The following is a 10,556-nucleotide window of genomic DNA, read 5'->3' on the forward strand; positions in this document are numbered from 1 at the left end:
TAGGAAATCGCCTCTCTTCTATTTATATATATCGCCCAAAGATTTGACGCCAGTACCACGGAGAAATACTCTGTTCTCGTTTCTGTTCTTTTTCTGACAGATTTAGATCATCATGGCCTCATCAAGCTCCTCCAAAGATAAGTTCTTCGAGAGGGTCATCAACCCCTATTTGTCGGAGGTGATGAAGCACCCTGAAACCATTGAGATGCGTCAGGGGGTGCTCCACATCCGGGATGTTCAAGGTCCCAAGAATACGGGAATAGGAGATCTTCAGGTGCCAAGGCATGGTTGAGAGTGGACTTAGTGCCAACCACATCATGATCATGGAATTCACCCATGATCAAAAGGTGGATGGGAGATCCTTGAAGGATATCGCCTTCTCCCTCAATGAGCAAATCATATTTCTCCAAGGTCAAATCTTTGATCTTCAAAACCAAATCTTTAAGTATGAAGCAAGGTTAATTGGTATGAGTTTAGATGTCAACTGAAGGACTCTGGAGACTCGTGCCTCCTCTTATAATGGTGAGCCACTGCCATGGAAATCGGAGGACAAGGTTGCTTCTACTTCATCATCTATACCACCAGCACCTTAATCTTCATCACCAAAGATGGATACTTGAGTACACGGGTATGGACACTCCCCTTGGCTTATGCCAAGCTTGGGGGATGTGGCTGATACGTCTCCAACGTATCTATAATTTTTGATGGTTCCATGCTATTATCTTGTCAAACTTTGGATGTTTCGTATGCCTTTTATATCTTTTTTGGGACTAACTTTTTAACTCAGTGCCAAGTGTCAGTTCCTATTTTTCCGTGTTTTTGACCCTTTTCAGAGGAGGATTTTAAACGGTGTCCAAACGGAATAAAACTTCCGAAAAGATTTTTTCCGGAACAGAAGATACGCACGGGACTTGAGAACCAAGGCAGAGGCCACCAGGGGAGTCCACAAGCCCCCTAGGCGCGGCCAGGGGGGCCACGCCTAGCAGGCTTGTGGGCCCCTTGTGGCTCGTCTGCCCTACCTCTTCCGCCTAGAAATTCAGGAAAAAACCAAAACCGCGCGAGAGATCCACGAAAATACTTTTTCGCCGCCGCAAGCTTCTGTCTCCGCAAGATCCCATCTGGGGCACGTTCTGGTGCCCTGTCGGAGGGGGGATTCGGATACGAAGGGCTTCTTCATCAACACCATGACCTCTCCGATGATGCGCTAGTAGCTAGATGGCTTCTTCTCTCTCTTGGATCTTCAATACAAAGTTCTCCATGATCTTCATGGAGATCTATCCGATGTAATCTTATTTTGCGGTGTGTTTGTCGAGATCCGATGAATTGTGGATTTATGATCAGATTATCTATGAATCTTATTTGAGTTTCTTCTGATCTCTTATATGCATGATTTCATATCCTTGTAATTCTCTTCGAGTTGTGGGTTTTGTTTGGCCAACTTGATCTATGATTCATGCAATGGGAGAAGTGCTTGGTTTTGGGTTCATACCGTGCGGTGACCTCACCCAGTGACCGAAGGGGTAGCGAGGCACGCATCGTGTTGTTGCCATCAAGGGTAAAAAGATGGGGTTTACATCATTGGTTTGAGTTTATCCCTCTACATCATGTCATCTTGCTTAAGACGTTACTCTGTTCGTCATGAACTCAATACACTTGATGCATGCTGGATAGCGGTCCATGTGTGGAGTAATAGTATTAGATGCAGAAAGTATCGGTCTACTTGTCTCGGATGTGATGCCTATATGTATGATCATTGCCTTCGATATCGTCATGACTTTGCGTGGTTCTATCAATTGCTCGACAGTAATTTGTTCACCCACCGTAATATTTGCTATTTTGAGATAAGCCTCGAGTGAACACTATGGCCCCCGGGTCTACTTCACACCATATTTTTAACCTTTCACTTTTACTTTGTTGCACTTTCCGCCTTTAGATCTCACTTTGCAATCAATCTTGAAGGGATTGACAACCCCTTTATAGCGTTGGGTGCAAGCTCGTTTGTGTTTGCGCAGGTACTCCGGACACTTGGCTTGATTCTCCTACTGGATTGATACCTTGGTTCTCAAACTGAGGGAAATACTTACTGCTCCTGTGCTGCATCACCCTTTCCTCTCAAGGGAAAAACCAACGCAAGCTCAAGAGGCCGCCGGGGATTCCTGGCACCGTAGCAGAAGGATTTCTGGCGCCGTTGCCAGGGAGGATCAAATCAAGAATAGTCTCCCGTCAACGTGTCAATCTCTGGCACCAGGGATTATTCTAGGCGAAGCTCATCCAAGTAAGTGTTGCAAACTCATCTCTTGCATTTACTTTTTTGCCTCTCGTTTCCTCTCCCCCACTTCTGAAAAACAAAAATTTATAAATTATTTGCCTTTTTCGTTCGCCCTTTTCTCTCGTTTGCCTATCCTTTGCTTTTGTGCTATCTGCCTTCAATATGCTTGCATCTTCGCTTGCTGAAAACCTAGTGATATGGATCCTCACCCACTTACTAATCTCTTTAAGAGATCCAATTATGTTGAACCATTTTCTAGTGAGTTGAGTGCACTTGACTTTCTCTATGGAGTTTTGCTTGAGATGCGTGAATCTGAAAATCATGATGAAGAAATTTATGAAGTGATTCACGAGGGCTCCTTGAATGAAAATCATGATTGCAATGATTTCATTATAAATTCTATTAATGACCATCATGCTAAAAATATGCAAAACCCTAAGCTTGGGGATGCTAGTTTTGCTATGTCCACTACTTGTTGCAATGATCATGATTGGGGTGACAATTTTTCTTATGATCTTGAAATTTTGTTTAAGCCTCTTGATGATTATTATATTAGCAATAATATTGAAAGTGGGATTGGAGAAGTCATGACTTTAGTTGATGATAATCCCCCTATTTTTGAAGAGCGACAACTTTGCATGCATGTGGATCATGAAAAGAATATCCGATGTGATAGCTATATTGTTGAATTTTATTATGATCCCACATGTAATTGCTTTGAGAGAGGAAAATATTGTGGTAGAAACTTTCATGTTACCAAATTACCTCTCGTTATGTTGAGATTGCTATTGTCTCTTTCTTCTTCCTTGCATTTGGGAACTATTGGTTGTCTTGCCAATTTGTTTTCCTATAAAATGCCTATGCATAGGAAGTCTGTTAGACTTAGATGTGATTTTCACATGCTTTATGATGCTCCCGTTGTGCTTCAATTCTTGTCTTTTGTGTGAGCATCTTTGAATTATCAATGCCTAGCTAAGGGCGTTAAATGATAGCGCTTGTTGGGAGGCAACCCAATTAATTTATCTTTGCTTTTTTGCTTTCTGCTTTGTTGCGTCCACACCATCATAATTATGTTATGATTGTGTCTTTTGTGTTTATTTTTGTGTTTGAGCCAAGTAAAACCTTTATGACTAGTTTGGTGATGGTTGTTTGATCGTGCTGGAAAAAGACAGAAACTTTTCGCTCACGAAATTTTACTTTACATTTTTATTCAGAAAGAGATTTTGAGTTGATTCTTTTTGCTTCTGGTTGATATGCCTTTTTCCCAGGCTGTCGTAATTTTTCAGAATTTTTGAGGTACCAGAAGTATACGAAGTATACATATTGCTACAGACTGGTCTATTTTTGACAGATTCTATTTTTTGTTGTGTTGGTTGCTTGTTTTGATGAAATTATGGATAGTATCGGGGGGTACTAGCCATGGAAAAGTGAGAATATAATAACCTAACACCAATATAAATAGAAATCAAGATTGTTACAGTACCTAAAGAGGTGGTAGTTTGTTTTCTTGTGCTAATGATATCATGAGTTTCTGTTTAAGTTTTGTGTTGTGAAGTTTTCAAGTTTTGGGTGATGTTCTCATGGACAAAGGGATAAAGAGTGGAAAGAGCTCAATCTTGGGGATGCCCAAGGAATCCCAAGCCAAATTCAAGGACACCAAAAAGCCTAAGCTCGGGGATGCCCTGGGAAGGCATCCCTTCTTTCGTCTTCAATCCATCGGTAACATTACTTGGAGCTATATTTTTATTCACCACATGATATGTGTTTTGCTTGGAGCGTCTTGTATCGTAGGAGTCTTTTCTTTTTGTTGTGTCACAATCATCCTTGCTGCACACCTTTTGAGAGAGACATGCACTCATCGTGAATTTGCTAGAATACTCATTGTGCTTCACTTATATCTTTTGAGCTAGACAATGTTGCTCTATGTGCTTCACTTAGATCTTTTAGACCACGGCAGTGCGTAACTTGGTAGTTGGCTTGTGCTATGAAAGTAGTCCCAAAGGTGATAGGTATCCAAAGAGGATACAATAAAACTTCCATCTTCATGTGCATTGAGTAGAAGAGAAGTTTGATTCCTCTCAATTAGTTTTGAGACGTGGATTTGGTAATATTAAGAGTCATGTTAGTAGGGTGTTGTGAATCTAGAAATACTTTTGTTGAAGTTAGTGATTCCCGTAACATGCACGTATGGTGAACTGCTATGTTAGGAATTCGGAGAATTGATCTATTGATTGTCATCCTTTGTGTTGCGGTCGGGATCGCGCGATGGTTTACACCTACCAACCCTTCCCCTAGGAGTATGCGTTTAGCACTTTGTTTCGATTACTAATAAAAACTTTTGCAATAAGTATGTGAGTTATTGATGACTAATGTGAGTCCATGGTATAGATGCACTTTCACCTTACACCATTTCTAGCCTCTCTAGTACCGCGCAATTTTCGCCGGTGCACAAACCCACCATATGCCTTCCTCAAAACAGCTACCATACCTACCTACTATGGCATTTTCATAGCCATTCCGAGATATATTGCCATGCAACTCCCACCGTTCCGTCTCATGACTTGTGCCGTCACTCTCATACTGCTATTGCATGATCGTAAGATAGCTAACGAGATGTTTTAACGTCATACACCAAGCTAGATCGTTGCACATCCCGGTACACTGCCGAAGGCATTTCCTATAGAGTCATCGTCATTCTAAGCTTTGAGCTGTGAGTAAATAAAAGTGTGATGATCATCATTATTAGAGCATTGTCCCATGTGAGGAAATAAAAAAAGAGGCCAAAGTTGCCCACATAAAAAAAGAGAAAAAATAGAGGCCAAACAGCCCAAACAAAAAAAAGAGAAAAAGAGAGAAGGGACAATGCTACTATCTCTTTCCACACTTGTGCTTCATGATAGCACCATGTTCTTCATGATTGAGAGCCTCTTGTTTTGTCACCACCATATGCTACAGGGAATTTTCATTATATAACTTGGCTTGTATATTCCAATGATGGGCTTCCTCAAAATTGCCCTAGGTCTTCGTGAGCAAGCAAGTTGGATGCACACCCACTAGTTCTCCTTTTGAGCTTTCACATACTTATAGCTCTAGTGCATCCTTCGTATGGCAATCCCTACTCATTCACATTGACATCTATTAATGGGCATCTCCATAGCCCTTTGATACGCCGAGTCAATGTGACCATCTCCTCCTTTTTGTCTCACAACCTCCACCACACTCTATTCCACCATAGTGCTATATCCCTGGCTCACGCTCATGTATTGCGTGAGAGTTGAAAAAGGTTTGAGAAAGTAAGAGTGCAAAAACAATTACTTGGCCAATATCAGGGTTGTGCATGATTTAAATTAGTTGTGTTGGGATGATGGAGCATAGCCAGACTATATGATTTTGTAGGATAACTTTCTTTGGCCTTGTTATTTCGAAAGTTCATGATTACCTTGCTAGTTTGCTTGAAGTATTATTGTTTTCATGTCACATGAAAGAAGTTACAAAGGACAACTATGCTAGGTAGCATTCCACATCAAAAATTCAGTCTTTACCACTTCCCTACTCGAGGACGAGCAGGAGTTAAGCTTGGGATGCTTGATACGTCTCCAACGTATCTATAATTTTTGATGGTTCCATGCTATTATCTTGTCAAACTTTGGATGTTTTGTATGCCTTTTATATCTTTTTTGGGACTAACTTATTAACTCAGTGCCAAGTGCCAATTCCTGTTTTTTTCCGTGTTTTTGACCCTTTTGAGAGGAGGATTTTAAACGGTGACCAAACAGAATAAAACTTCCGAAAAGATTTTTTCCGGAACAGAAGATACGCACGGGACTTGAGAACCAAGGCAGAGGCCACCAGGGGACTCCACAAGCCCCTAGGCGCGGCCAGGGGGCCCGCTCCTAGAAGGCTTGTGGGCCCCCTGTGGCTCGTCTGCCCTACCTCTTCCGCCTATAAATTCAGGAAAAATCCTAAACTGCGCGAGAGATCCACGAAAATACTTTTCCGCCACCGCAAGCTTCTGTCTCTGCAAGATCCCATCTGGGGCACGTTCTGGTGCCCTACCGGAGGGGGGATTCAGATACGGAGGGCTTCTTCATCAACACCATGACCTCTCCGATGATTCGTGAGTAGTTCACCATAGACCTACGGGTCCATAGCTAGTATCTAGATGGCTTCTTCTCTCTCTCGGATCTTCAATACAAAGATCTCCATGATCTTCATGGAGATCTATTCGATGTAAACTTCTTTCGCGGTGTGTTTGTCGAGATCCGATGAATTGTGGATTTATGATCAGATTATCTATGAATCTTATTTGAGTTTCTTCTGATCTCTTATATGCATGATTTCATATCCTTGTAATTCTCTTCGAGTTTTGGGTTTTGTTTGGCCAACTTGATCGATGATTCTTGCAATGGGAGAAGTGCTTGGTTTTGGGTTCATATCGTGCAGTGACCTCACCCAGTGATAGAAGGGGTAGCGCGGCACGCATACTCTTGTTGCCATCAAGGGTAAAAAGATGGGGTTTACATCATTGGTTTGAGTTTATCCCTCTACATCATGTCATCTTGCTTAAGGTGTTACTCTATTCGTCATGAACTCAATACACTAGATGCATGCTGGATAGCGGTCGATGTGTGGAGTAATAGTAGTAGATGCAGAATGTATCGGTCTACTTGTCTCAGACGTGATGCATATATGTATGATCATTGCCTTAGATATCGTCATGACTTTGCGCGGTTCCATCAATTGCTCGACAGTAATTTGTTCACCCATCGTAATATTTGCTATTTTGAGAGAAGCCTCTAGTGAACACTATGCCCCCCGGGTCTACTTCGCACCATATTTTCAGCCTTTCACTTTTACTTCGTTGCACTTTCCGCCTTCAGATCTCACTTTGCAATCAATCTTGAAGGATTTGACAACCCCTTTATAGCGTTGGGTGCAAGCTCGTTTGTGTTTGCGCAGGTACTCTCGAAACTTGGCTTGATTCTCCTACTGGATTGATACCTTGGTTCTCAAACTGAGGCAAATACTTACTGCTCCTGTGCTGCATCACCCTTTCCTCTAAGGGAAAAACCAACGCAAGCTCAAGAGGCCGCCGGGGAATCCTGGCGCCGTAGCAGTGGCCCTCTATCGTATCACCATCACTCTTATTATATTTTTGCCATCTTAGTTTGATCTATAGTTATTTCATGATTTAGTCAAATAAAAGTTTAGTTCGTTCCATATTTTTAGTGCTAGTTTTGTAATCTATATATCTATCTATGTAATCGAGTGAGAGTTATATAATAAAGTTTAGTTTGAGTTTTGCTTCTTTACTTTCTTGCGACAACCAAAATAGAGGAAAATAGTGAAAAAGAACATATGCTAATCTAATAGTAAGTAGTGACACCACATAAGCAAATGTATAAGTAGTAAAAATTGTTGAAGATTGACAAACATAGCATTAGTCGGTGATGCAACACATGAAATAATTAATAAGGGAAGAGAAGATTTACGTGTAAATACGCTCTCCTTGACATCTTTTATGATTGTGAGCCCCCATCAATTATAATATGCCAAAACTACTGATGTTGGACAAGGAAGACAAAGTAATGATTTATGTTTGTTCACATTCATATAGAAGTTACATTGTTATAGATACTCTAACATGTTGTGCTTGCCCAATATCATTGCTAGCGAAAACTTCGCACTAAGGATAGATACTACTTGTCCATCAAAAACCTTAAACCCAAATCCATGTTCTAAGAGTCCACTATACCTACCTATGGATTGAGTAAGATCCTTCAAGTAAGTTGGCATCGGTGCACAAAGCAAAAAAAATGCTTCTAAACATGTTTGATCATTTAGTGTAAGGTAAATTAAGCGTTGTACAAACTTGTGATGGCGATAATAAAAGCGATGAACCGCATAATAAAGGTTGCCATCACAAGGGGAAATATAACATACCGTTCCTTTGCACTAAGAGATTTGGCATACAACCAAAAAGTGCATGACAACCTCTGCTTCCCTCCACAAAGGGCCTATCTTTTACTTTTATGCAAGAGTCAAAGTATTATTCTCTACTTCTTTTTATTTTATCCTTTGTAAGCATCATGTGGTGGGGAAAGATCTAAGCATTTATATCCAGTTAAATGTGAATAGACATGAGTTATTATTGTTGACATCATCCTTGAGGTGCATACGTTGGGAGGCGACACTTTAAGCCCCTATCTTTCTATGTGTCCGGTTGAAAGCTTTTGTTCATATGTATGCGATGAGTGTTAGCAATCATAGAAGACTAAATGATGGCTGAGTATGTAGACTTGTTTAAAAGCTCTCATATGTGACCCTTTCTAAAGATATGATGAATTGTGTTGCAAAGTCGAGTGAAAAGATAGCTTGTTAGTTTTCAACAGAGTTTATGCTTCATACTTCAACGATGTGATGGATCGTTACTTGTTTATGAGAAGTTCTTATGATGAAAGTTATCTGATGAAAATGTTATGATGAAGTATTTTATAAAATTTGTTTGATGTTATAATAATGAGCATGATGCTATTATGTCTGTATTTTGTTTTTAATGACACCTCTCTCTCTCTCAAAGCATGTCGTCATGATTTTCGTTGTCGTCTTTCGGCTGAGGACAAGCGAGGTCTATACTTGGTCAAGTTGATACGTCCATTTTGCATCATGTTTTGTTACTGTTATTTTTAGTGTTTTTATGCATTATACCACTTGTGCTGGAAATATGCTCTAGAGGAAATAACAAATTAGTTATTATTATATTTCCTTGTTCATGATAATTGTTTATTATCCATGCTAGAATTGTATTGATTGGAAACTCAAATACATGTGTGGATACATAGACAATACATTGTCCCTAGTGAGCCTATAATGGATTAGTTTGTTGATCAAAGATTGTCAAGGTTTCCTAACCATAGACATGAGATTTCCTTTGATAACAGGGATCACATCATTAGGAGAATAATGTGATGGACAAGACCCAAACTATGAACGTAGCATATGATCGTGTCAGTTTATTGCTACTGTTTTCTGCATGTCAAGTATATGTTCCTATGACCATGAGATCATGCAACTCTCGGACACCAGAGGAATGCCTTGTGTGTATCAAACGTCACAATGTAACTAGGTGACTATAAAGGTGCTCTATAGGAATATCCGATGGTGTGTGTTGGGTTGGCATGGATCAAGACTGGGATTTGTCACTCCGTATGATGGAGATGTATCTCGGGGCCCACTCGGTAATACAACATCACAACAAGCCTTGCAAGCAATGTGACCAAAGAGTTAGTCACGGGATTTTGTATTACGGAACGAGTAAAGAGACTTGCCCATAACGATATTGAACTAGGTATAGAGATACCGATGATCGAATCTCGGGCAAGTAACATACCGATGGACAAATGGAATAGTTTACAGGATTAACTGAATCATTGACATAGAGGTTTGACCGATAAAGATCTTTGTAGAATATGTAGAAACCAATATGGAAATCCAGGTCCCACTATTGGTTATTGACCGGAGAGTGTCTCAGTCATGTCTGCACAGTTCTCGAACCCGTAGGGTCTGCACACTTAAGGTTCGGTGACGTTTCGGTATAGTTGAGTTATGCATGTTGGTGACCGAAAGTTGTTCGGAGTTCCGAATGAGATCCCGGGCATCACGAGGAGTTCCAAAATGGTCCGAAGACGAAGATTGATATATAGTTAGAGGGTATTTGGGCTCCAGAATGGTTTCCCGCATTTCCGATAGTGTACCGGGAATGACGAATGGATTCCCGGGGTCCATCGGGAGAAGTCCACCCACCGAGGGGCCACATGGTCCTAAGATGTGGCGCACCAGCCCTTAGTGGGCTGGGCAGCCAGCCCCTAAAGGCCCTTGCACCAAAGAGGTGGGAGGAGGCCAAGTGGGGAGGGATGTTGGAAATATGCCCTAGAGGCAATAATAAAATAGTTAATATTATATTTCCTGTTTCAAGATAATCGTTTATTATCCATGCTATAATTGTATTGAATGAAAACATAAATGCATGTGTGGATATATAGACAAAACAATGTCCCTAGTGAGCCTCTAGTTAACTAGCCTCTTGGTCAAGGATGGTTAAGGCTTCCTAGCCATAGACAAGTGTTGTCACTTGATGACAGGATCACATCATTGGGAGATTGATGTGATGGATAAGACCCAAACTATAAATGTAGCATATCTTCGTGTCATTTTGTTGCTATTGTTTTCTGCATGTCAAGTATACCTTCCTATGACCATGAGAGCATGTAACTCACTGACACCGGAG

Source organism: Hordeum vulgare, chromosome 1H, assembly GCF_904849725.1.
Source record: "Hordeum vulgare subsp. vulgare chromosome 1H, MorexV3_pseudomolecules_assembly, whole genome shotgun sequence".
In the NCBI taxonomy this organism is placed as follows: Eukaryota; Viridiplantae; Streptophyta; class Magnoliopsida; order Poales; family Poaceae; genus Hordeum; species Hordeum vulgare.